The following is a 27,843-nucleotide window of genomic DNA, read 5'->3' on the forward strand; positions in this document are numbered from 1 at the left end:
TTTCCTAATGGCTCTGGCATATTCCAGGAATCAAACTGTGAAAGAGAGGTTCTGGTATCATAGGGAATAATTTTTACTCATGAATTGGCCACAACATTGCTCCCTGTATTCAAAGTTAAAAGTGTCCAAAAATTTTTTTTTTAATTTTAAATTAAAACCCAAGAAGATATCTTGCATGAAAAGAACAACTCTACAACAAATTGTGAGGCTCTGTGAAAATAAGCATGAGAGTGTGCAGGCTGAGAAGTGATGATGATGCAGAGAAGTGCTCGGGAAGAGGTCACTGTACATCTGTTAGGATTCCTAACCAATTGTTACAATGTAAAAGATCATTTAGCTGTCTCCTTGGGAATAGTAAATGGTTTTGTACATTATAAACGTCTCGGGTTACTTTGCTGTAACCCTGTTCCCTGAAAAAGCGGGAACGAGATGCTGCGCGAAAGCGCTATGGGAACGATTCCTCGTGACCGGTTGTAAAGCACGTGTGTGTCAAACACGCCAAATATTTTGGCATGTATAAGCTCAGGCAGGTGACGTCAAGCAATGAGGTGATAAATAGGCATGAACCGGAAACACCCTCAGGTCAATTTTGTCTGAAGGATGTCCAGTCACGCATGCAGTGCGGCATTGAAGCGCAGCCTCTCGTTCCCTCTTTTTCAGGGAACAGGGTTACAGCAACGTAACCCAAGACGTTCCCTTTCAAAAGCTACACTCGATGCTGCGCGAAAGCACTATGGGAACAAGAATACCCACGACGTCGCACTGCAAGTGTCTGGACCCCCAAGGTTGTGTAGTGTGCGCACAGTCCCCCCAAGGAGTCTAGACATAATTCTGGGATGCTGACTCGAGAATCCGCGAGCCTAGCATCCAACTATGAAGCCTGACAGATGTCTTGCGGAAGGCAGGTTGCCTCATGACATACTTGGAAACCCATCTTGCCAGAGCAATTGATGAGGTAAGCTTCCTAGTCGAATGGGCCCTAATCACTAGAGGCGAAGTGTGCCACGCGCCTAGCATCTCTAACTTGACTCGTCTAATTGCGGCTGCCCCCACAACATATGAAACCCTGCTCTAATTTACGGCCCTGGCTTAATGCAGAGGTGCGCTGTAAATCGAAGAGCATGAGCTGGACACAGCGAATGAAGACTTACTGCTCCGGAGCTAACGGCGGAGGACAGAAGGCTTCGACTGTGGCTTTTTTTTTTTTTGCAGAAACTTCCAGCACTGAAACAGTTTGGCAGTGGACTGGGTCTACATGTTTTATGTCCTGGAATGTAAAAGATCCTGAGGGACAGAATTTCTCCTGTGCTTCTAGGCTGGGTCACTAGCATCTCAAACCCGTCTAATGGCCGCTGCCCTACGGCCGCGGCCCTATGACATATGAAATCTGTTTTGATTTACACCACTGGCTAGTGCGGTGGTGTACTGTGAATCTTGAAGAGCATGAACTAGACACAGTGAATGAAGCCTTACTGCTCTGTAGCTGTAACGGTGGAGAACATAGGCTTCAAGAACAACTGCACAAGATTGTTGGGTGAGGATGCAGAATAGCTCTAGCTAGCCAATGGCAAAGCCTAAGCACAATAGAAAGGCTGATGAGGCCCGCGAATAAGCCGGCAACTAAGGGGTGCTTTTCCCAAACCCCATCAGTCAGGACGTAGGGCAGAAGTGGCTACATATGTTCTGAGTGTACTAGGGCATAAGCCCGAGGTCAACTTTCTTGCAGAAGCTCCAGCACTGAAACGGTTCGGCAGTGGACTGGGTGTGCATGTTTTGCCATGTTCCAGAATGTAAATGATCCTGAGGGACAGAATTTGTCCTGTCCTCAAAGCAGAACCTAGTGCGCTAGTCTTCTTAGCTTTGCGAGCTTAGTCTGCCCAGGCAAAATTTACAAGACTGCCGTAGTGTTCCACGCTAGGACATGTTTACATTTACATTAGGCATTTGGCAGACGCTCTTACCCAGAGCGACTTACATTTTTATCCCATTACACATCTGAGCAGGTGAGGGTTAAGGGCCGCGCTCAAGGGCCCAACAGTGGCAACTTGGTGGTTGTGGGGTTTGAACCTGGGATCTTCCGAACCCTAGGAGACAGCTGTGCCCGCATTGCACTCGGATTCCGCCTGACACTCAACTTCATACCTCGTGTAGGAAGGAGAACGCTTTTGTGGTGTTAAGACTCCACCCTAAGAAAATAAGGTGAGCTAGGGCGACGTGTTCGCGCCGAATGACTCTGTCTGGGAGGGGAACGTGTGAAGGGTGCTCACTGTGGTTTCACGGAGGTGGAAACCCACGCCGTTGAAACACAATGACTGAATCCTGTAGCCAAGGAGACATGCTTGGCAATAGCTTACACGCTGCCAGCTTCTCCAAAGGGCAGTAGCTTTTTGCTCAGCTAGGCGGAGGAGTGGTGGTGATGGTGGTGGCTGTTAGGTGTTCAGTGTCCTAAAGGGAACCGAGCACCTAACACTTTGTCGGAAACCGCTTTCTCCCGAAACACCAGTGGCGGCGGGAATTGAACACCGGTCTCCTGAGGGTGGTGGTCTTCCGCAGTGCTTCGTGCTTAAAGAGACATAGCTGGCTGTAGGTTCCCAGCTGCCAGCCTCTCTAAAAGGTGCACGAACTTAGACGCTTCGGCTAGACAGATGTGTTAGGTGTTCGGCATCCTGAAACATGGGAGAAAGGGACCGAACACTGCCGTTTCACTGGAGAGACACCCTCACGGTCCTGAGGCCTTTCTCCTCTCATTTAAAATGGTCCTCAGGTCCGTTCTCCTCGTGACGGATCGTGAAGCACGGCGAGTTTCACCCCGGTCTCTACGAGGGGGTGCTCGGCTCGCCACACTCTCCCTCTGAACCTCACGCCTCGGCGTAACTCCAACAACGTTGCTTCGTTAGCAACCCCACCAGTGCTCCAGTCGTTTAGCAAGTCAGCCTGGTATGCCTGTAAGACCGCCATAGTGTGCAGAGCAGGACCAGCTTGACCTGCTGCCTAAAAAGCCTTCCCCACCAGCGAAGATGTCAATCTGCACGGCTTGGAGGGGAGGGTTCGGAGGGCTTGGAGTTTTCGAATCCAAGATGGCACCGGTGAGGTTGGCTGCCGTCAAGACTGCTCCGACCCCCTTTTTTTTGTTTTTGTTTTTTAAGTTAGGTTACAACGTTTTAAAACCAGCAAAATTACCACCATGGAATATATTAGTTATGATAGAGACACTCTTGTTTCTATTGGTATACAATGTACTCACAATTCGACGTTTTTAACTCCGGATCCGAGCTGGCCGAGTGAGATCCTGAGGGACAACAAAGGAAGCGGCGGCCCCGAGGGAAACGAGCCGGTGTCAGGAACAGGCTGAGAGCCCGTGCACACCACACACCTCTGCCTAGCATCCTGCTCGCCAACGTCCAGTCAGTGGAGAACAAGCTGGATGACCTCAGGGCCAGGGTAAAGTTTCAGAGAGACATTCGGGGCTGCAATCTCCTCTGCTTTACCGAGACATGGCTGAGCGGTGCCGGACCACGCCATCCAGCCGGCCGAGTTTTTCTTGGTTCACCACATGTACAGGACACGGGACTCAGGGAAATCAAAGAGAGGCGGCGTGTGTTTAATGGTGAACAGCAGCTGGTGCAACAGCGTGAGCGTTTCTCTTAAGTTCCTCTTACATGCTCCTGCACACCAAATCATGTGTCGTCCTTTTTTTATCTACTTCGGGAGTTTACATCGGTCATAATCAGTGCTGTTTATATTCCACCACAAGCAGACACGGACACTCCCTTATACGAGTTGCATGAGACACTCACACAGCACCAACACAACACCGGGACGCTGCGCTTATTGTAGTGGGGGACGTTAATAGTGCCAACCTCAAACGCGCAGTGCCAAACTTTTATCAACATATCACCTGCCCCACCAGGGGTTAAAGGACACTGGACCACTGCTGTACAACAGTCAAGGACGGATACAAGGCACAGTCTCGTCCTCCGTTTGGTAAATCCGACCACGCCGCCATCTCTCCTATGCCAAAATACAAACAAAGGCTGAAACAGGAAGTTCCGGTTCAGAGGGAGGTCGCGCGCTGGACGGACCAATCGGTGGCCGCGTTACAGGACGCACTCGATGACGCAGACTGGGACATGTTTAGGAACAGCTCCGATGACGTCAGCGTGTTTACGGAAGCAGTTGTGGGATTCATTGGGAAACTAGCAGATGATACCGTAGAGAAAAAGACTATTAGAACGTTTCCCAACCAGAAGCCGTGGGTGGATAAAACCATCCGCGATGCTCTGAGATCTCACACTGCTGCCTACAACACGGGACTTGCGTCGGGGGACATGGAACCATACAAGGCTGCGTCATACAACGTCCGGAAGGCGGTAAAAGAGGCGAAGCAGCACTACGGGAGAAAACTAGAGTTTGAGAGACTTCCGCCTGCCCTCCAAGGTGCTCAGAAACTTTTACTCCTGCACCATAGAGAGCATCCTGACGGGAAACATCTCAACCTGGTTCGGGAACAGCACCATGCAGGACAGACGAGCTCTACAGAGGGTTGTGCGATCAGCTGAGCGCACCATCCGCACAGAGCTCCCTGACCTCAATCTACAGCAGGCGGTGCTGGACCAAGGCCAGGAAGATCGTGAAGGACCTCAGCCATCCCAACAATGGACTGTTCTCTCTGTTGAGGTCAGGAAAGCGATTCCGCTCCCTGAAGGCCAACACAGAGAGACTGAGGAGGAGCTTCTTTCCGCAGACAATGTGGTCTCTCAATCACAATCACACCACCACACAGTACTGACCCACACATATGGTTTTTACACACACTGATTCTGGACATTTGTTTACACTAGTGGCCACTGCACAACTACACTTCGTGGTCATCAAATCACTCCATCACAAGTCACTTGACAAGTCGGTTAACTTTACCTGCCTGAGGTTATACATGCCAAAATATTTGGCGTGTTTGACACAAACTTGCTTCACAACCGGTCGCGAGAAATCATTCCCATAGCGCTTTCGCGCATCATCGTGTGTAGCTTTTGAAAGGGAACATACAGTACACTACCATTCAAAAATTTGGGGTCACTTTCTAACTCCATGATTGTTCCTTTTTTTCATTTCTTTCTACATTGTAAAGGAATGCTGAAGGCGTCCAAAAAATGCATTAATCCCCTTTGAACAGTTAATGGTGAGATGTGTCTGCTACTTGTGCTCTGTAAAGACTTCATAATGCCTCTAATCTTTTCATGTTGCCGGTTGTGAAGCATGTGTGTACCAAACACGCAAAATTTTGGCTTATATAACCTTGGTCAGGTGACGTCATCTGATTAGACGCACCTGCAGGTTATAAATAGGAGTGAGCCGGCAACATTCCTCAAATTGATTGTCTGAACAGACATCCAGTCACGTGGGCAATGCGGCATTGGGACGCAACATCTCGTTCCCGCCTTTTCAGGGAACAGGGTTACAGCAAAGTTACCCGAGACGTTCTTTTTCAAAGGCTACACTCGATGCTGCATGAAAACGCTATGGGAACAAGAGTACCAACGTCGCCGCACTGCAAGTGTCTGGACCCCGCATTGTGTAGCGTGTGCGCACAAGGCTGAGAGGTCTCAGAACTATGTCTGGGAAGCTGACTCGAGGACTCGTTAGCCCAGAGTGACAGGAACATCCAGACTATAAAATCTAATAAATGTGTGCGGAGAGGACCAGCCCACCGCGTCACACACATGTTGCAGGGGAATACCTCTTGCTAGTGCAACAGATGAAGCAATCCCCCTGGTTGAATGAGCCCTGATTCCTAGAGGCGAAGTGAGCCCACGCGCCTCATAGGAGAGAGCAATAGCATCTCTCACCCAATGTGACAAGGTCTGCATAGTGGCGGCCGCCCCCCGGTTGCAGCCTCCATAGCATATAAAGAGCTGCTCTGATCTACGCCACTGGCTGGTGTGGTGGACATAAATCCGAAGAGCACGTACTGGACACAATAGGTGAAGTTTCTCCTGCTCCGAAGCTCTTAAAGGCGAAGGACAGAAGGCTTCAAGAACAACAGGGTGCATGTTTGAAAACTGGAACTTTCGTAAGATAGTTCGGGTGAGAATGGCCTTGACCAGCCCAGGGGCAAAGTCCAGGCAGGATGGGGAGACTGACAAGGCGCGCAGATCCCCAATCCTCTTGAGAGAGGTAATGGCCATAAGAAAAACCATCTTAAGAGTCAGAAGCCTGTCAGGCACTGACTCTAGCGGTTCGAAAGGAGTGTCAATTAGACCTTTGAGCACGATAGATAAATCCCATTAAGGGGTCGTGGCTCTATTGGGTGGCCTCAACCGTTTAGCTCCACTAATAAAACGGGCAACTAAAGGGTGTTTTCCCACAGTAACCCCCTCGATTGGAATGTGGCAGGCTGAGATAGCGGCCACGTACGTCCTGAGGGTACTGAGGGTACTCACAAGCCAGAGGACAACTTATCTTGCAGGAACTTCAGCACTGAAACAATTCGGCAGTGGACTGGGTCTACCTGCTTCGTCATGCACCAACTTTCGAAAACATTCCATTTGAGGGCATAAGCTTTCCTAGTGGAGAGAGCTCTAGCAGCTAGAATAGTGTCAATAACGCTGGCTGGGAGACCAGCTTGACTTAGTTGGTCCCGTTCAGGGGCCAAACGTGAAGGTTCCAAAGCAAGCGAGAACCATACTCTGGCCGGCCAACGGGGCGCTATAAGTAAAAGGCTGTAGGGCCAAAAATAAGGGGAAGTGCTGTAGGGCCAAAAATAGAGTCATCATTTCGAGGCAATTGATGTGCCATGCGAGAAGATGACCTCTCCAGCGCCCTTGAGCTGGACGGCCATCCAAGACTCCGCCCCAGCCGGTAAGGGAAGAGCATTTTGCGATGACAAGATGGACCTAGAGTGGGACCCAAGGTGAGAAACCGGGGTCTGAACCACATAGAAAGGGTACAACGTCCTTCGAGCGTAACCCTTATTCGCCTTCGGGGATTGGCCCTTGTATGAAATCCCCTGGCTCTTAGCCATAACTGAAAAGCTCTTATGTGCAGAAGGCCCAAAGGTATCACCGTGGATGCAGCTGCCATGAGGCCTAAACATTTTTGAAAGTGATAGTCACTTCAGAGGATGGATTCGACACGAGCGGAAGACAATTGTGCCCGCATAGTGATCGAATCCCATCTGACACCCAAGTATGTTGTCCTCTGAGCCGGAACAAGAACGCTTTTGGTAGCGTTGAGTCTCAAACCCAGCGAATGGAGATGAGCTAGGATGACATCGCGATGTCGGAGCGCTAGCTGCTGAGACTGGGCCAGGATTAGTCAGTGGTCTATGTAATTAAGAATACTGATGCCCTGGAGTCGCAAGGGAGCCAGGACAGCATCCATACATTTTGTGACAGAGCTAGACTGAATGGAAGGACCCAATACTGGTAAGCTTCTCCCCCGAAAGCGAACCTCAGGAACTTCCTGTGTTGTGGCAAAACTTTTATGTGAAAGTACGCTTCCTTTAAATCTATCGTCACAAACCAATCTTCTGGTTGGATTTGCGAGACAATCATATTGATGGTTAACATTTTGAATCTGTACTTTTTAAGACATCGGTTCAACCCGCGAAGATCCAAAATTGGACGCAGCCCCCCGCCTTTCTTGGGGACCAGAAAATAACGACTGTAGTAGCCTGACTCCCTGTCTGGAGGAAGAACCTGTTCTATGGCTCCCATCTCCAGCAACGCCTGAAGTTCGGAGTTCAGCAAATGCGCTCTTTCCAGTATCATGGAAGTGTAGACCACGCCGTTGAAACGCGGAGGGCGATGAGCAAACTGAAACCTGTAGCCTTTCTCTACAGTCTTTAGCACCCAGGGAGATATGCCTGGCAGTAGCTTCCACGCTGCCAGTTTCTCCGAAAGGGGTACAAGTTTTAGTACGCGGGGTGGTGTTAGTGGTTCAGCATCCTGGAATATAGCAGGATATAACGAGGCACTAACATATCTCTGGAGGTCGGTATGGTCCGAAACACCAGAGGTGGCGGAAACTGAACACCGACCCCCTGGGGGTGTCCGGGGTGGCATGCTCTTATAGGAAAGAGCGTTGAGTGCCGTTCCCCGGGGGGGATCACCCCCACAGTCCTGGGCGCGTAGGCTTTCAGGACTTAGTCTTTGAAAAGAAGACAGTGCGGCGATCTGATCTTTTGGAGGCGGCCTGTGAGGGGCGACGAGCCGTACCCCAGTCCTTACGGGGGGGTGCCTGGCTGCTGACGCTCTCCTTCTGTGCCTCTCGCCTGGCGAGATTCAGATCTGGTCGAGGCTGGGTGGCCGAGGGCCTCGACTTTTGAGCACGGCGTGGGAGAAATTTCCCAAAAGCATGTTTATACAGTTTAGCTTCTCGGAACCTAGTGGCGACGGAATTCACAGCGTCGCCGAATAGGCCGGAAGGTGTGACAGGGGCATCAAGGAGGAATGTCGATCCTTGTCCTTGATGCCTGTCAGGTTCAACCACAAGTGCCTTTCAGCGGTCACCAAGGAGGCCATGGAACGGCCGATTGCACGGGCTGTGTGTTTAGTCGCACGCAGGGATAAATCAGTAGCCCGGCGTAATTCATTGAATGCTTCATGTCATGTCGTTCTCAGCCACCATCAGCACTGCTCTCATATAAGGATATCATTTACATACCTTGCCGTAAATATGTCCACCGGGGATCTCGTCGGAATTACAACTTCAATGACACAAGAGCAATACGCTCATTCTGGACTTCAAAACCTTGTCCACCAAGAAAAACTATACGAACTGTTGACCACAATGTGCTGGCGCACCCCATTAGGTCTGCTGATACAGGTACTGTCTCTAGTGCTATTCTCTTTTTTGGTCTATGGAACACGCGATCACTCTCAACTAAAGGTCCTGTGCTTCATGACTTACTATGTGAACATAAGTTTGATTTCCTGTGTTTAACTGAGACTTGGCAGCATAAGGATGACTTTACACAGCTTAATCAGTCTACTCCAACAGGATATACTTATGTTTGCAAACCTCGCACAACTGGTCACGGTGGAGGTCTAGCAGTGATATATCGCGAGAAATGAAAGTGTCACATGTTTCTGCACCTGAGTTTACTTCTTTTGAGTCCATGGTTATACAAATAAATGGTCCAGTTCCGACCATTCTTGTTAATGTATACCGTCCTCCTAAAGTTAATAGCAACTTTTTAAATGATTTTTCAACGTTCTTAACCTATATTAGTTCTCTGTCTCCAAATGTGATTCTGGTTGGCGATTTTAACATACGTGTTGACAATGAATCAAGTGCATGCACTAAGGATTTTTTGTCTTGTTTTGACAGTTTTGGCATACAGCAATACACTGATTTTTCAACTCATCTGAAAGGCCACTCATTGGACCTTGTTTTTTGTTCTGGTATTACTCCTGTTGGTCTCACCATGTCCGACCTAACACTTTCCGACCATTTTCTGGTTTTCTTTAAAGCTTGCTTAAATCTAGCAAAGCCCAATAACCGACGTACCATCACATTTCGGAATACTAAGAACATTGATACAATGGCATTTACATCTGACCTTACTACTCTTCTTATGAAAGACTATTTAGCAACTCCGGATGGTTTGGTTTCTCATTACAATGAAGCGCTACATTCATCATTTGATATGCATGCACCTATAAAATCCAGAACTGTTTTATTTGTTAATTCTGCTCCCTGGTTTACATCTGATCTGCGTAGGCTAAAAGCTCAAGGTCGCCGTCTAGAACGTCTGTGTATTAAAACCGGACTAATGTATTCTGACCATATGAAACAATACAAAACCGCTATTAATACAGCTAAATCCGAGTACTATTCAAATCAGATCGCATCTAATGAAGGTAATACAAAAACTCTCTTTACTCTTGTTAAAAACATTTCAAAGCCTCCTGATTCTCTACCTGTACAGTTGCATACAGCTGAACTATGTAACACACTACTCATTTATTTTTCTGAAAAAACAGAGAACATACATAAATCTCTGTTCGTTTCTAATCCTCTTCAAGTTCCTTTTTCCTTCACTCTTTCACATGTATTCAACTCTCCTCTCTCTACTTTTAAACTACCTACAGGTGATGAGATCGCTTCTGTTATTCGGAAATCGAAACCAACTACCTGTAAATTAGACCCTTTTCCAAATCAATTAGTCAAAGTTTGTCTTCCGGTTCTCTTACCATTCATCACTGAGATCATCCACCCTTCTCTGACTTCTGGCATCGTCCCCAATCTCTTAAAAACTGCATTAATAACTCCTATACTCAAGAAACCAGGTGCTGATCCAAACAATTTTGATAATTTTTGTCCAATTTCAAATCTGCAATTCTTATCAAAAATTCTAGAGAAGGTTGTTTCAGCACAGGTACATGATCACCTGTCAATTAATAACTTATATGAACAATTTCAATCAGGTTTCCGTCCTCAGCATAGTACTGAGGACTGAACTCTCTCACCGCACTCAGTTTGTTCAGCTAGGCCGGATCAAATCTACATCTTTACCCATCACTGCAGGAGTGCCTCAGGGGTCAGTCTTGGGGACCCTTACTCTTTATCATTTACTTATTGCCCTTGGGGAACATTTTCCGGAAATACGGTGTTCAATTTCATTATGCTGACGACACCCAGCTTTATATTTCTTCCAAACCTACTTCTGACCTTCCTCCATCTTCTCTTTCAAATTGTTTAGCTGAAATTAAATCTTGGTTCTCAAATAATCTTTTTAAACTCAACAGTAGTAAAACCGAAATACTTAAAAATACTCTATTGAAGCACTAAAAATACTCTATTGAAGGGCAGTAGTTTTTCCTTATGTATCGATGGTTCTACAATCTCTCCTTCAACACAAGTTAAAAGCTTGGGTGTTATTCTTGATAGCACCCTATCCTTTGAAGCACATATTAATAAACTCACTAGGACAGCGTACTACCACATCCGAAACATTAACCGTCTCCGTCCGGCCCTCTCAATGAGAAGCGATGCCATCCTGGTACACGCCCTCGTCACCACACATATCGACTATTGCAATGCTTTATTTTTTGGTCTTCCCCTAAAACTCCTACATAAGCTACAGTTAGTACAGAACTCAGCCGCTAGAATACTAACTAGAACTCCTACAATGGACCACATAACTCCTGTTCTTTAACAGCTTCAACAGTTACACTGGCTTCCTGTTCAACAGCGCATACATTCTAAAATTCAGTTTTTTGTTTATAAGGCATTACATAACCTGGCTCCGTCATATTTAACAGATCTTCTCCTAACCTATACTTCTTCAAGAAATCTAAGATCATCATCGTCACCAAATTTGGTTCTTCCTCGTATGCGTTTGGCAACCATGGGATCTTGAGCTTTTAGCTACGCTGCCCCTTACCTGTGGAATCTACAACCTCTTGATATCCGAAATAGTAACTCTACAGATCTGGCCTTTAAAAACGCACGTTTTCGGAAAAGGGATCCCACGACTTGCCGCGAGTGCGCGCGGCAAGCTGTGAAAATGCCCTTTAATACCTGTAGGGGGCAGTCGTGTTTCAGTCTAAAGTATTGTGTGTCTACTGAAGCCGAAAAATGTTATGTCTCTTAGGCACCCATTGACGGCAAGCGACAGAGCTCATAAACGTGTCAAGCTCAAACTGATATGTATTTATTCTTCATTTTCATTCAGAATTATTATTATTAGTAGTAGTAGTTCTCCAAATTTATTATTATTATTATTATTATTGTAACGCACCCGCGCGTGTGCAAAAGGACTACAAAGATGTATGACGTTAGCCTATATTTATGCGCTTTAAACGCAGACGGGTACTTGTGGCTCAGTGGTAGGTGATTCGCCCACCATGCGGGAGACCCGGGTTTGATTCCCAGCCAGTGCTCAAAATTCCGGTGCTATTCGCTAAAATACCACGATATAGCCATTACATTATCAAGTTATGCTTCAGTACTAAATGCATGTTTGCAATTGAGAAATTTTTTTTCTTAAGCTATAAAACACATTAGCACTCACCTCACAGTTGCTGTAATTTAATGATTATCATAAGCAAAAAGTGTAAAACAAAGGATTCACATTTATTACATTTTCACCCAGAGCGGGATTCGAACCAAGGTCTGGACGATTTTATAGGATATACGGATATTATACGGATATTATTTAAGCAACGCCACACCACGTGAAAAGCAACAAAAATGCTTCAATTTCATTGGCACTAAGGTCACTAAGTGTCAGCTATTCACGACTGGCCCCCCGGGGAACGCAGAATCCCCGGACTGCGCTTTCTCCATTCATTATTACAGGGGCGGACTGGGACCAAAAAGTGGCCCTGGACTTCCCAATGTATTATGGTGTGGCCCAAAAAGCAGCCCACACCATAATACATTGGCTCATTAATGTAGAGATACATTTTTAACACCAGTTACTAGTATAAAAATATAACACAATACAGAAATCAATACTATTTAAACATGTTATTTGAAGTATCACTAAACATATATTGGGTCAAAGAAACGAAAAAAAAAAAAGAACATCAAGACAAACAACATATAAATCTATAAAGACAATATTTTAAAAGGAATGGCAATAAAACTGAACAGGTAAGCTGAAATAAAATCAGTAGCAGCAGTAGCTCACGCTAGTAAACTATTTTAATTATTATGGTAGTCAATATTAACATGAAATAATGCTGAGAAACATTATTTCAATTTATATTGACCACCATCATAATAACTAGCACAAGTTAATGCTGCTACTAATTTTATTCTGTTTGATTGCCATTCTTTTTACTTGGCTCTGGTAGATGAGGGGAGACGTGTTGGTAATCATCAGCATGTATTATGATGTGGGATGTGGTGCGCTGCTGGGTCCAGCCTCACTGTCCCTGACCTGTTATAGGCAGAATCTGTTCATTTGAAGCATTTCACAGCATTTACCTCTAAAGCTTTTTCTTATTTTCGCGTGACCTTTTCTTCTTCCTGCTTTTCATTCATTGAAATTATTATTAATTTGCTCAGAAAATTCGCTGCATCGAGAAAGGATCAATATCTAAAAATTTAAAGATGCCCACGTGTGTGGACAAAGAATACAAAAGTGTATAATCTTTAATAAAGTTAGCCTAATACAATATTGTTTCCAATACTGAAGCAAACATGATTTTGTTTTAGTCTATTCATTGAATACAACGGGACAGCGCGGTCCGTGGTGAAGCGTACCCACAGTTACTGTAATCCCCCATCTCACCTTTACAACAGGTGTGAAGTCATCAAACCGGTTTCTCTGCTGGGGGAATTCACAGAATTGGGGGTTTTAAAACAAATTAACAAGACCGAGCAGACTTCAGACAGGGGGTTTGGTTGGTTGGAAGTGGCACACGGGGGGCCGGGAGGGAGTCTCGCCCGCGGAGCAATTCAGTGTAGAACCGCCACTGCCTATTTTCCACCACATCACGTACTTCCCTGATCTCCATCTCCGCGCTTTGCTTTTATAATGTGGAGCAAGCCCGGGATCATATTAACGGAGAATTCATCATTCCAAGTTATTCATATCAGTGTATAGTAAGTGTGATTTGAAAAGTGCTATAACTCCACCTGCTACAGTTTCAGCCCAGTGGAACAATCTGACTACATGTGAAGTGCCATGAAAAAGTATTTGCCCCTTCCTATTTTTTTTCTTTGCATATTTGTCACACTTGTATAGGTGGAATTTCACCTAAACACTTTAGGTGAGAACGTATAGGTTAATATGTATAGGTGAGAACAGCTGATTCTCACTTGGGGAGAGTGAATAATTTGCATTTGAATGTTGTCTGGCATTGTAAGCACACGCAGTGACACTAAAAGAACAATAGGATTAATAGGAATAGGAGGCACTAAAGAGGAGGATTTTAATTTAGACTATAAAAAAATTAACCTGCGTCTATTGTTAGGCGTGCCAGCTGCCACTTTTTAGTCTTATAATGCCCACATGACATGCTGGTACAGAGCTGGACATAGCTCATCCATGCCAATGATCCCGGGTTTGCACCCTGCGCTATAAAATACGAGTACGACGGCCATCCGCGGACAGCAGCTCCTGCCTCCGTCCGCTTGCGCTAGCTCTTCTTTGAAGTCCCTGGGGCGCGTTCCAATTGCCCCGTTTGCATGCCGCACTTCCGCGTTGTGTGCGCGCGTCTCACTCACACCGCGTAGTAAAATCCACTGTAAACCAACAAACCCCGAGTATTTTATAGCGCGGATTGGAAGCCCGTGATCTTTAGCAAGGAGAGCTCTTCTTCACTATTCGTGCCTAATTCTGCAGCCCTGCTTCTTCGCATATCTGAAGGAGAGGCCGCCTAACTAGTGAGCGAGGAGCGATATTGATTTGGGCGCACGCCGTGACAGGCTGAAAAAAAACTATTGTCCTCAAAAATGTAACAGATGAGGAGTTTGATTAATGTGCAAAAACTATATAATAAAACTATATAAGACTACATGCCTTTATAAGACTCAACTTTTATTTAAGCGCACTCACAATAACGAAAAAACGTGATTTTATAAATGTTTAAAAGCAAATAAGGTGCGCTGTATTGTTTTTGGTGAACTTGAGCACGTCAGAAAATGAACGCAAACGGTTTTATAAATGGTCAGAGTCAGTCTGCTTGCTGTTTTCCCGACGCGTTCATAATCATTAGTCTACTTCTGCCGGTGCGCTCTGGAAAACTCCATGCATGCGGCTGAGCGCTGATTAAAACTATGGAGTAAATTAAAATGAGCCCAAACCTCATTTAAATTAAATAAACAAATACTATAAGTAAAAAAAACAATAGCCCACGTTTAGAAACCGTTTATAAATTCTTTCCGACATGAGTTGGCCCGGTGTTATGCGCAGAGCGCCAGGAGATTTCCTAAAGCTCCGAAATCACTGGGGCATTTTTTCTAAATAGATGCTATTGTTAATAACTGATGGAGGTTTGGGGCTGTATACACACACATTTTTGAGGGGTTTAAAACGAATTAGTCCGAGCAGACCTACATGAAAGGTGAGAAGTGAGTAACTGCGCGCGCTGTCGCGTTGTATATACTGTACAACACACGTTTATCAACCTACATAAAAACGCTGCCTTTAAAAAACGCTTTATAAAAACGCTGCCTTTTGTAAAGTGAAAGTACTTTACAAAAGACAAACTGCTTTATTTCAGTCATGAATTCACAATCACATCACATTCCAGCTATTATTTCCAGCCGTGGTTAAATAATGTATGAAATAATTATTAAATGCTGGACACAAACAGCAAATATGATGATTATTATAAAATGCCAGAAGAAGCTCGTGGTCATAAAATAATATTTACTTAATAATATAATATATATAGTTCATTCATGTCTTCTGATGATGTCGACACATTTTTTTACGTTTTAAATAAGATATGTTGGCATATTCACGAATCAGGACATTCGCATAGTTAAGACTATCAGATAGCCTACTATCAGGAAATTAAATTAATTTCAACACCATGTAAACCGAGACATTGCCATGTCTTTCACTGTTTTGTCCCTGTTAAAACATTACAAAAAATATATAAGAAACTTATTAAGAATTTTAAAGCACGAATTTGGGCATCTCATTTCATCATTATGAAAAAAATATGAAGCACATATACACACATTTATCATGAAAGATCTGTTGTAAAGCAAAATAAAATTCATGTTTCCTTCAGCATTGGGAACAATATTGTTTTCGGCTAAGTAATTATACACAATTCTTCGTTGTACAGTACTTGGTCCGGCGTTTAAATAAAGTCCTTCCATGCGCCATCTGGCGGATATTCAGTGAAGCACAACACATTTATTTAAATTCCCGAATGTTGCTTACGGCAAGTCGCGGCGCGCCGCACGCTAAATTGAGGCATGCCGCGGGAAAACACGCGCAGTCTTAATGGCCACATCTGTATTTCTGTTTTTAAATCCTGTTTAAAAACACATCTCTTCAGGAAGACATACTTTTAACACTGCATTGCTTGTATATTGTCCTTTACTATTGTTGTTGGTTTTTTATCTATTTATCTATTTATTTATTTATTTATTTTTTTATGGTGTGTAAGGTGTCCTTGAGTGTCATGAAAGGCGTCTACAAATAAAATCAATTATTATTATAATTATTATAAGGAAGCGCCGGCCTGAACGCTTTCCCTACCAGGGTAGAAGAAGTTCTACACAGCTTGGAGGGAAATGTTGGTTTCTTTAATGAGGATGATGTTCCAGGAGAGAGATAGCCTGCAAGCGTCTCTTCTATCTGGGGCATCACCACATAACCTCGTGCTTTTGCATCAACAATGTTCGAATAAAACAAAGTCAATGGTACAAAAATACGGGAAGAAAAAGGATTTCTCCAAGAATGAGATAACTCGTTGTGAAGGTCATCAAAAAATGGGAGAGAGCAGCGTTTTGGCTCCATCTCCTGGCCACCCGACAGAAATCTGTCATCTAATTTAGATTGTTTTGGGTGATCCTGCTCCTGTGGCCAGTCAATATGCAGTCGTTCAGCTGCACGCGTTATAACTTTGAGCTATTCCTCATATTCTCTCTCATCTTTAGAGGAGCGTTCTGAGGAAGCCACTTCCATTTCCACAGAAGCAGGAGAACGAGTCTCTTCAACACACCTGCGAGAAGCACCGGAGTGGTCTCGTTAAGTGGAAGGAGAGACATCTGGATCGGGGGAGAGGGCGAGAGAAAGGAGGGACTCCGTCTCTCGCCCCTCGGCCAGATCTGCTTGTGATCCCCATAAGTGCAGTGCGGCTCGTTTGAGGGATTAGAGTGTATGGGTGTGAACAGCTAAGACATCATTAGGAGTCCTGGGGAAACCTGGTGTCACCTGAGCCAGATGTCAATAGGTCTTACATATTCATGAAAAGTTGTGGATTATTCAGTGAAACAGAGGCTCTGCTGAAGAAAGTTAAGCACATCATTCCTTTTACCTCAAACAAAAAGTTATTTCTGAGTGTTATAATTTAGTTGTTTTACTCTAGACACACCCATGTGTTCAAAATAATCTGCCACATTTGTTTATTCTCCAAAGAAAACATAATACAACTGTCCATAAATACAAAATATATATTTAGGCCTATACGAAAAACATATTTAAATTAAATATGGTAATATTAAATATTTATTAGCTGATTCAGGTGTTTTATTTCTAAACAGATTCTCCTAAAAACACCAGAGCAGTGGTTCTTTCCTCTGGAGACACAGTGGAGGGGGATTTAGTGACTCTGAGCTGTAGCAGTGATGCAAACCCTCCTGTTCAAAACTTCTCCTGGTTTAAGCAGAGAGCAGCTGCAGACACACTGCTGACAACAGGCCAGAATTACAGCATTAGCAGCATCAGCTCCCAGCACAGCGGACTGTACTACTGCACTGCTCACAACCAGCTGGGACAGCACAACTCCACACCAACACTCCTGAATTTGTTGGGTAAGTAATAGCAGTCTCAGAGTTTCAGTCTTTTTTTTTTTTTTTTTGTAACTGTAGGTTTTCAAGAACCTGAAATATGTTTCTGCAGTAAGTTTGCACAAATCCTGGACCACTCATTGTGGAATGAAGAAACATAAAAAAATTACCAATAAGAACCAAGTTGGAAAAATAAAAATCAGATGTAATCACTTTGCGACTTTTTAGCTTCAGTGTTTGTCTATGTTTTAATAATATTTCTTTAAAAATGGCAAAACAAAAATATGAAAAATATAAACTGTTTGAATATTCTGTCTCCCCATCCAAAGACATGCAGTGTAGGTTAAATGGCATTTTCATTTTTCCTGTAGCGTGTGTGAGTGAGTGTGTAAATGTGTGCGCTTGGATGTCCTGTAATGGATTGGCACCCTGACTGGGGTGTATCCCATCTAGTGCCCCCTTTCCCCTGGGGTAAGTCCCATTCTACAGGATCAGGGGTACAGATAATGAGTGAGTGGGAAATTCAATGCAATTAAGCACAATAAATATCTGCAGAAACAAAGGTGTCTTTTAATGATCAACTCTGGGGGTGAAAGTCCAACAGTGTAATCCTGATAAACCTGGCTTTGATCACACGTTGAGGTTAACTGGGCCAGGGGTAGCTCAGTGGTTAAGGCATTGGATTACGGTTCGGAAGATCCCAGATTCAAACCCCACAACCACCAAGTTGCCACTGTTGGGCCCTTGAGCAAGGCCCTTAACCCTTAACTGCTCAGATGTGTAATGAGATAAAAATGTAAGTCGCTCTGGATAAGAGCGTCTGCCAAATGCCTAAATGTAAATGTAAATGTAACTGGTTCTTGTGATTAGTTTCTGAAGGCTCAGAGGAGAACACGGTGTTAAAGCTCATCCTGATCGGACTGGGTGTCTTCCTGGCATTAACACTCATCCCAGGAGCTCTGTGGATGTGGTATGTAAAATGTGAACACACTGATTATGTTTAAAACATGATTTACAATTAAATAATCATTTATACAATTATTATAAACATGTGCTTGGTGTTTCTCAGGAAGAGGAAGTCGAGCTCAGCTAACAGGCACAGCAGCACTGGTGAGAATGAACAGGTGAGTGTGGGTGAAAGGAGAGACTGTTTGATCATGTGACATGTTCATATACAGTGGTGTGAAAAACTATTTGCCCCCTTCCTGATTTCTTATTCTTTTGCATGTTTGTCACACTTAAATGTTTCTGCTCATCAAAAACCGTTAACTATTAGTCAAAGATAACATAATTGAACACAAAATGCAGTTTTTAAATGAAGGTTTACGTTATTAAGGGAAAAAAAAACTCCAAATCTACATGGCACCGTGTGAAAAAGTGATTGCCCCCCTTGTTAAAAAAATAACTTAAGGTTTATCACACCTGAGTTCAATTTCTGTAGTCACCCCCAGGCCTGATTACTGCCACACCTGTTTCAATCAAGAAATCACTTAAATAGGAGCTACCTGACACAGAGAAGTAGACCAAAAGCACCTCAAAAGCTAGACATCATGCCAAGATCCAAAAAAAATTCAGGAACAAATGAGAACAAAAGTAATTGAGATCTATCAGTCTGGTAAAGGTTATAAAGCCATTTCTAAAGCTTTGGGACTCCAGCGAACCACAATGAGAGCCATTATCCACAAATGGCAAAAACATGGAACAGTGGTGAACCTTCCCAGGAGTGGACGGCCGAACAAAATTACCCCAAGAGCGCAGAGACAACTCATCCGAGAGGCCACAAAAGACCCCAGGACAACATCTAAAGAACTGCAGGCCTTACTTGCCTCAATTAAGGTCAGTGTTCACGACTCCACCATAAGAAAGAGACTGGGCAAAAACGGCCTGCATGGCAGATTTCCAAGGCGCAAACCACTTTTAAGCAAAAAGAACATTAAGGCTCGTCTCAATTTTGCTAAAAAACATCTCAATGATTGCCAAGACTTTTGGGAAAATACCTTGTGGACCGACGAGACAAAAGTTGAACTTTTTGGAAGGTGCGTGTCCCGTTACATCTGGCGTAAAAGTAACACAGCATTTCAGAAAAAGAACATCATACCAACAATAAAATATGGTGGTGGTAGTGTGATGGTCTGGGGTTGTTTTGCTGCTTCAGGACCTGGAAGGCTTGCTGTGATAGATGGAACCATGAATTCTACTGTCTAGCCAAAAAATCCTGAAGGAGAATGTCCGGCCATCTGTTCGTCAATTCAAGTTGAAGCGATCTTGGGTGCTGCAGCAGGACAATGACCCAAAACACACCAGCAAATCCGCCTCTGAATGGCTGAAGAAAAACAAAATGAAGACTTTGGAGTGGCCTAGTCAAAGTCCTGACCTGAATCCTATTGAGATGTTGTGGCATGACCTTAAAAAGGCGGTTCATGCTAGAAAACCCTCAAATAAAGCTGAATTACAACAATTCTGCAAAGATGAGTGGGCCAAAATTCCTCCAGAGCGCTGTAAAAGACTCGTTGCAAGTTATCGCAAACGCTTGATTACAGTTATTGCTGCTAAGGGTGGCCCAACCAGTTATTAGGTTCAGGGGGCAATTACTTTTTCACACAGGGCCATGTACTGTAGGTTTGGATTTTTTTTCTCCCTAAATAATAAAAACCATCAATTAAAAACTGCATTTTGTGTTTACTTGTGTTATCTTTGACTAATAGTTAAATGTGTTTGATGATCAGAAACATTTTGTGTGACAAACATGCAAAAGAATAAGAAATCAGGAAGGGGGCAAATAGTTTTTAACACCACTGTATGTAATATAGTCTATGCCTCTTTTCAGCCTTCGCCTGATGCTGTGTATGAAACTGTCCCAGCCTTAGACTGCGGAGGGAAAGTCGCCTCAGATGATCAGGATAACCTTCAATATGCCAGTGTCAGTTTTAAAAAATCCCACACACAGGGAGGGTCTCTGTTACCCAGACTTCCTCCAGACACCACAGAGGAAGAGGAAGTTCAGTACGCTGCTATAAACATTAGCAGGAGGACTGCTGCCACCCAGTGAGCAAATCATTATCATTACACCAACACTAATTGTGCTGCTCAGTCTACTTCATTAAGTTCATCATCTGTTTTTGTTCCACAGACTTGGGACAGATGAAATGGCTGATGATTTGTCTCAGATCTACAGCAACGTCCATAAAATCCACAGAAAATGAAAGAGCTGAGAGTGATGTGTTCAATCTCTTCTGTCTCTAAAGTAAATAGGAGAAGAAGAGCATCTTTGGCATCTTATCTTAGAGTAGCAGTACTGATGAATCAATCTGGTATTTTGCGCTCATATACTGTAGTACTGTTTGTGTTAACTAAAATTTTTTTGTCTGCGGGACAGGATTTTAAAGAGGGATTTAGATTAAGGGTTTTATTTGTTATTACATTTTTATATTTGTTTTATTGCTAATTATTTTATGCTGCTGTTATTTTAATGGCTTATATATGGTTTCTTTATGCGTGCCTTTATTTACTTGATTTATCATTTAATATCTGTTAATTTGTTTGTTGTTAATGGATAACATTATTAGGGCAAGTTTTACAATTTTACAAATATTTTCTATATTTAAGTTAGCTTTAACTTTTTTTGATGCTTAATTTACATTTAACTGTTTAATATAATTAATAAACAGTATTTTTTAATGAAAGTTGATGAACCACACTTCGTGTGTTTTTTTTGTTGTTGTTGTTGTTGTTTCCTTTATGGTACATATTATAATTGTAAATGTGTTAAACGTTATCTCTCCTGATGTAAATAAATAAATAAAATTATTTATTTCTATATTCATTTTCATGATTAAAAGATAAATTGATACAATTTCACAAACACAGAGTATGTAAGCTATATACCCACCTTGCATCCGGAAAGTATTCACTTTTGTTAAGTTACAGCCTTATTCCAAAATGGATTAAATTTATAATTTTCCTCAAAATTCTACCAACAATACCCCATAATGTCAACAAAAAAGGAGTTGTTTGAAATCTTTGCAAATTTATAAAAAATAAGAACAACCATCTCCGGCCAGACACTTTAGCCACGTCTCAATAAAAGGTACATGACAGCCCGTCCGGAGGTGCCTTTTGCCAAAAGGCACCTGAAAAACTCAGACCATACAACTCAGACCAAGCACCTTTGGCACCTTTTTTGAGTATGATGCTACTAGATGGTTGTTCTTCAGGAATGTTCTCCTTTTTTCACAGAGAAATCCTGGAGCTCTTTCAGACCGACCATCAGGTTCTTGGTCACCTCCCTCTATCATCAGGCCCTTCTCCCCTGATCGGTCATTTGGCATTCATGAGTGATGGAGGCCACTGTGCTTATCTGGACCTTCAATGCTGCAGAAACGTTTCCGTACCCTTTCCCAGATCATTGCCTCGATACAATCCTGTTTATTGACAATTCCTTGGACTTCATGTCTTGGTTTGTGCTTTGACTTGCACTGTTACCTCATATAGGCAGATGTGTGCCTTTCCAAATCATGTCTAATCAACTAAATTTACCACAGGTGGACCCCAATCGAGTTGTAGAAGCATATCAAGGATGATCAGTGCAAACAGGATGAATCTAAGCTCAATTTTGAGTGTCATGGCAAAGGCTGTGAATACTTTGCACGTGATTATTAGGGGTTATTTTCCAGCCTAATACCTCTGCAAATTTCTCTGTGGGTTTTCTGAATCTGCATGTTTTGGACCTGTTCTCAGCCTGCTTCTTGTGCTGTCAAAGATTCTTGTCAAATCAAATTTGTATACTGTCTCTTCCCTGTAATACACCTTACTGGATATCTAAACTTTTGGACCATTTATTAAAATTAGATTCTGTCTCAGCCTCTGATATAGTTGTTTGATTTGAATAGTATTGCTGTCTGTCTGCCTAAGCCTCTAGTGGCCATTTATTTACCTGCCTGTATGAGCTTCCACTGGGTCAAATTCCTCCTACTTTCCCATGCTTAGGAATGTAAAAGGACAGCTTGTGGGAAGGTAGATGGTGTAAGGGCCATATTTCATTCTTGTGATTTGTTGTTATGTTTATCTTATTTCAGTTTATTAGTTAAGCATTAAGCATTAAGTATCATACATATAATTTGTATTGTGACATAATTTCATGGGTTGTTCTGTGACATCATCCCACAGTTATGCAGTTCCATGTCTATCACGCACGTTAGTTGTAGTTGTTGTTAAGACACGGAAGGATACAGAAAGGTGTGGAGCACACAAGCTTTTGACCGTGAGACAGTAAGCTAAAAGGAATACAGTAAAATAAGTTGTTGTAACTGTAATCTATCGAAGCTACAGAACACAGCAAGCGACTTGTCGTGACTACAGTGGATTTATGCAAGAAACTGTAACAACCGTTGTTTTTGATGTTGAAAATAAACAAGAGACAAAGAAATCAACGAAACGTCTGATGTCGTCAGTGACACTGTGTAACTAAAGACACGCGTCAGAACTTGTGAATAACATGCACCTACAGTAAAGTCAAAAGCTTGGCTCCGCCGCAGAAATGAAGATAAGTGATTTAAGATTGTGAAGAGCGCGCGTGCGACTTCAAAAACGCGCATCAACCAAAACCGAAAGCGAGAAGAGGACTTGCCTGCCTTAAACTTCACCATGTCACACGGCGAGGACAACGCCGCTATCGCCGAATCTGAGCAGGTGATGGTGCTCGACGAACTAAAGAGCGCCAGAGAAGGCAAGTGGAGTCAGTTGACTGTATTATACAATGAACTAGAGGCGTCTATGGACAATGCTTGTAATTTGCATGACGTTAAAGCCAAGCGCCGCCAATACAAAGCGCTGCTAAATGACTTTATTGAAAGTAATGTAACAGTGCGATCGTGCGCAAAGGACGAAGAGCGTGAAACCGATCAGCACCACTGGTTTTACCCTAGATTAACGCGCTGCTCAGAATTTATGGTAAGAGTGGAGTCGTGGAACGCGGACACTAGTAATCGCTTTAAGTTGCCTCAAACAGGTGACGATGGAATTTCGCCAAACGACAGTGTGTCAATGGTGGAGCGCAAGACGCCCGCCCCCCAAAGGCACGGAAGCGTAACGTCAGCGGCATCCAAGAGGTCCTTAACGTCAGCAGCATCCGAGGCTCGACTAAAAAAGGCAGAAGCCAACAGAGCAGCTTTGCTGGCTAAAGCAGCAACTTTGAGAGATCGGCAGGCGCTGGAGCTGGAGGAAGCACGATTAAAGGCTGAGGAAGAGCAATTGAAAGCACGATTAAAGGTTGAGGAAGAGCAATTGAAAGCACAACTAAAGGCTAAACAAGCACAATTAAAGGCACAAAAGGAAAGGCTGGAAATGGAAACGGCGCTTGCAATGGCCGATGCTGAACTAAATTCTTACCAGAACCGCAAAAAACAACATCCTGCCAGACGGAGCGTGGTCGTCGAAACGACCCCCCGGAACCAGAGCAAAACGACCACTGCAACCACAGTTCGGCAACGGAATACCTCGAGCTGCCATCACGCCTCCGAGCAACCCACTTAAGCATGCCAGTGAGTGCCAAACCCATAATGTCAAGCACCCTAATGGAACGGCCCACCCAAGGTAACGAACACTCACTTTACAACACTGACATAGTGGAGCCTCAGGGTAGGATGCCACTTCAGGCAGATCTTACAGAAATGTTTGCGAAGAGTCAGAGCCAACATTCCTTACCTCCGCGCAACGTTCCCTGGGGACCCTCTTGAGTTCACGTCCTTCGTAAGAGCTTTTAAACATGCCATCGAAACCAAAACTGATAGCAATCATGAAAGGCTGTTCTTTCTCGAGCAGTATACTGAAGGACAGCCTAAGGATCTAGTGAGAAGCTGCCAGCTCATGCCAGAACATCGTGGTTACGCAGAGGCTATGAAACTGTTACATGACAATTTCGGAAATAGACAAATAATCGCTACAACGCTGATGCAAAAGGCACTCAACTGGCCGGAAATAAAGTCAGAGGACGGAAAGTCGCTAAAAACTTTCTCCCTGTTCCTAGTAAAATGTTACAATACCATGTCAAGCATCGATTACATGGATGAGCTAGACAATGCTACCAACTTGAGAGGTGTTGCCTCAAAACTGCCCTACAAATTGCGTGAAAAATGGAGAAGCCACGTATACGAGTACGAAGAGCGCAATGAAGAAAGAGCTAAGTTCGTGCAGCTGATGAAATTCGTAGAACGAGAAGCAAAGGTAATGTCTAACCCACTTTTTGGAGACCTGAACGTTTCGACTAGTGGTACAACGACTAGTGGTAAAAAACACAGCAACAAATCCCCTTCAGGATTCAAGCAAAAAATGGAAGAAAAGAGAGGTAGCAGCTTTGCGACCGGCGTAAAACAGGTTGGTAAAAATCATAAAGACTCAATCACAGTAAAGAGTAGTGGTGCATTAGTTATTAGTGCCTTCACTAAACCTTGTGCATCCTGTGAGCAAGATCATACCCTAGACGAATGCCACAAGTTTAACAATGAGATATATAAGGTCAAATTGGACTTTCTAAAAAAGAATGGATTCTGATTTGGCTGTTTAGTAAAAGGACATTTAAGCAAAGACTGCACGAAGAAAATTACGTGTCAGTTGTGTTCAAAGAAACATCTTCGCATGCTGCACATTGCAGCAAAAGACACAGCTCAAGCGATCGTAAAGGCTGACGAAACCGAACCAGTTCAAACATTGCCTGTTACAGCGAGTCACGAAACGAGTGCGTGTATCGGGGCTGGAGATGACCTGTTAAAATAAAGTCCAAGAAAGGCAACAAGACAGTAAAAGTATACGCCTTTATGGACCCAGGTAGCTCTGCTACCTTTTGTACAGAGTCATTAGCAAGGCGATTAAACATACAAGGTAAAAAAATTGACATCATGTTAAGCACCATGAACGCGAGAAAACAAGTAGAAAGTTACGTGCTTACTGACCTAGAGGTTAGCAGTCTGGAAGAAAACACCTTTATTGAACTCCCCAAAGTGTTCACACAAAAGAGTATCCCAGTCTCAGTGGAAAATATTCCACAACAGCACGACATTGATAAGTGGCCATACCTCAGCGAAGTAAAACTGCCTTACATTAATGCTGGAGTTGAAATTCTCATAGGTAACAAAGAGCACAGGCTCCTAGAACCATGGCGAGTAATTAACAGCAGGCAAAATGGGCCATATGCAGTAAAGACTGCTCTCGGATGGACCATAAATGGACCTCTTCGAGAGTCGGTCGAGGAAGGCACATGTGACAATGAGCAAGTGAGCGTTGCAGTCAACAGAGTCTCCATCGAAAGTGTGGAACAAATGCTGATACAACAGTACAACCATGATTTTCCTGAACGGAACTGTGATGACAAAGCTGAGTTGTCACAAGAGGACTATCAGTTTTTAGACTCTGTAAATAACTCCCTGCAATTTACCGATAATCACTTCTACATCGGTTTCCCATTTAAGAAAGCAGCTATTCAAATGCCCAATAACCGAAGCGCAGCCATGCAGCGCGCACTGAACCTCAAACGGAAGTTTAAGCATAACCGCTCCTTTCACAAAGAGTATCTAAACTTCATGAACGACATGTTTGAAAAGGGTCACGCAGTCAAGGTCCCCACACCCCACCTAAGTCGACAAGATGGGCAAGTGTGGTACATACCTCACCATGGTGTGTACCATCCTCAAAAGAAAAAGCTAAGGGTAGTCTTTGACTGTGCTGCCAGCTATCAGGGAATATCATTAAATAGCGAGCTTCTGCAGGGACCCCATCTGACAAACTTACTCATTGGAGTGCTCGCACGCTTTAGACAAGAAGAAGTTGCCATGATGGCAGATGTGGAAGCCATGTACTATCAGGTCAGAGTTCCGGAAAAGGACACAGACTTGTTGCGTTTCCTGTGGTGGCCGAATGGAGACATGAGCCAGGACTTGGTTGAGTATAAAATGGTTGTTCATTTGTTTGGTGCAAAATCATCTCCAAGTGTAGCTAACTTCGCCCTTAGGAAAACAGCAGAAGAAAACCGCAGCAATGCATCTGCGGAGGCAGTCAACACAGTACTTAAAAACCTTCATGTAGACGACTGCTTGAAGTCTGTCTCTAGTCATAGTCAAGCAGTTGCGCTATTTAGTAATCTCACCAAACTGTGCGCAAGTGGAGGGTTTCACCTCACCAAGTGGGCAAGTAATAGTCGTACATTGCTAGCTTCCATCCCTGAGGGTGAGAGAATTAAAGACATGAGGGACTTAGATTTGAGTAAAGACGCACTCCCTGTTGAGAGAGCTCTAGGGGTGCTGTGGTGTATTAATTCAGACACGCTCAAGTTCAAGATTAGTTTAAAAGAGCGGCCTGTGACTAGAAGAGGAATCTTGTCAGTCACTAGTTCAATTTATGACCCCTTAGGCTTCCTTGCACCAGTCATACTGCCAGCTAAGATCTTAATGCAGGAGTTATGTAAAGAGAGACTCGCTTGGGACGATGACATTCCCGAACAATTTATAAAAAGATGGAGGGCCTGGCTACACGAGTTGCATCAATTGTCTGAGTTTAGTGTAGCAAGATGCGTAAAACCAGTTGACTTTGGAGTTACAACTACAGCACAACTTCACCACTTCTCCGATGCAAGTGAAATGGGATATGGAGTTGTCTCATATATTAGGTTAGTAAATGCTGATGGACTCACACACTGTGCATTCATGATGGGGAATTCTCGCGTAGCGCCCTTGAAACAAACTACTATCCCCCGAATGGAATTGACAGCGGCAGTGGTCACCGTAAACAACGACAAAATGTTGAAAGGTCAACTGGAAATAGAACTGCTGGACTCTGTGTTTTGGACCGACAGCACAACCGTCTTGAGATACATTGTTAATGAAAAACTTTGCTTTAAAACCTTTGTCGCTAACAGAATCTCCATCATACGAGAGTCAACCAAGCCACAGCAGTGGAGGTATGTCAACACTTCAAAAAACCCAGCTGACGCTGCTTCCAGAGGAGTTTCCTGTGAAAAATTCATGAAAAACAACAATTGGATCCATGGTCCGCCCTTTCTTAAAACACCAGAGAGTAAATGGCCTGAAAACATTCACGATCTGTCGACGAAAGAGGATGACATTGAGATTAAACACTCAGCCTCAGTGAATCTCGTAAAAACTACAGAGAGCACAGATGCCGTGAGTAAACTGATTAACTATCACTCCGACTGGTATAAGTTAAAAAGATCCGTTGCCTGGATTCTTTGCGTTAAAGACATGCTTAAACAGAAAACAAAAAGGATTAAGGGACAGGCAAACAACTCAATAATAGAAAACCATAAGTCTCTAACAATTAAGGACTTAACAAGGGCAGAAAACGAAGTCATTAAGTTCGTTCAAAACCAAAAATTCAAAGACGAAATTTCCATGTTACAAAAGGGTA

At 43.7% G+C, this 27,843-nt stretch overlaps 1 pseudogene; it reads left to right on the plus strand.

The window, feature by feature from the left end:
* Positions 1 to 20,633, plus strand: part of LOC128518715 (sialoadhesin-like) — a 197,834-nt pseudogene extending 177,201 nt beyond the window's left edge.
* The last annotated feature ends 7,210 nt before the right edge of the window (positions 20,634 to 27,843 follow it).

Source organism: Clarias gariepinus, chromosome 3 (assembly GCF_024256425.1).
Source record: "Clarias gariepinus isolate MV-2021 ecotype Netherlands chromosome 3, CGAR_prim_01v2, whole genome shotgun sequence".
In the NCBI taxonomy this organism is placed as follows: domain Eukaryota; kingdom Metazoa; phylum Chordata; class Actinopteri; order Siluriformes; family Clariidae; genus Clarias; species Clarias gariepinus.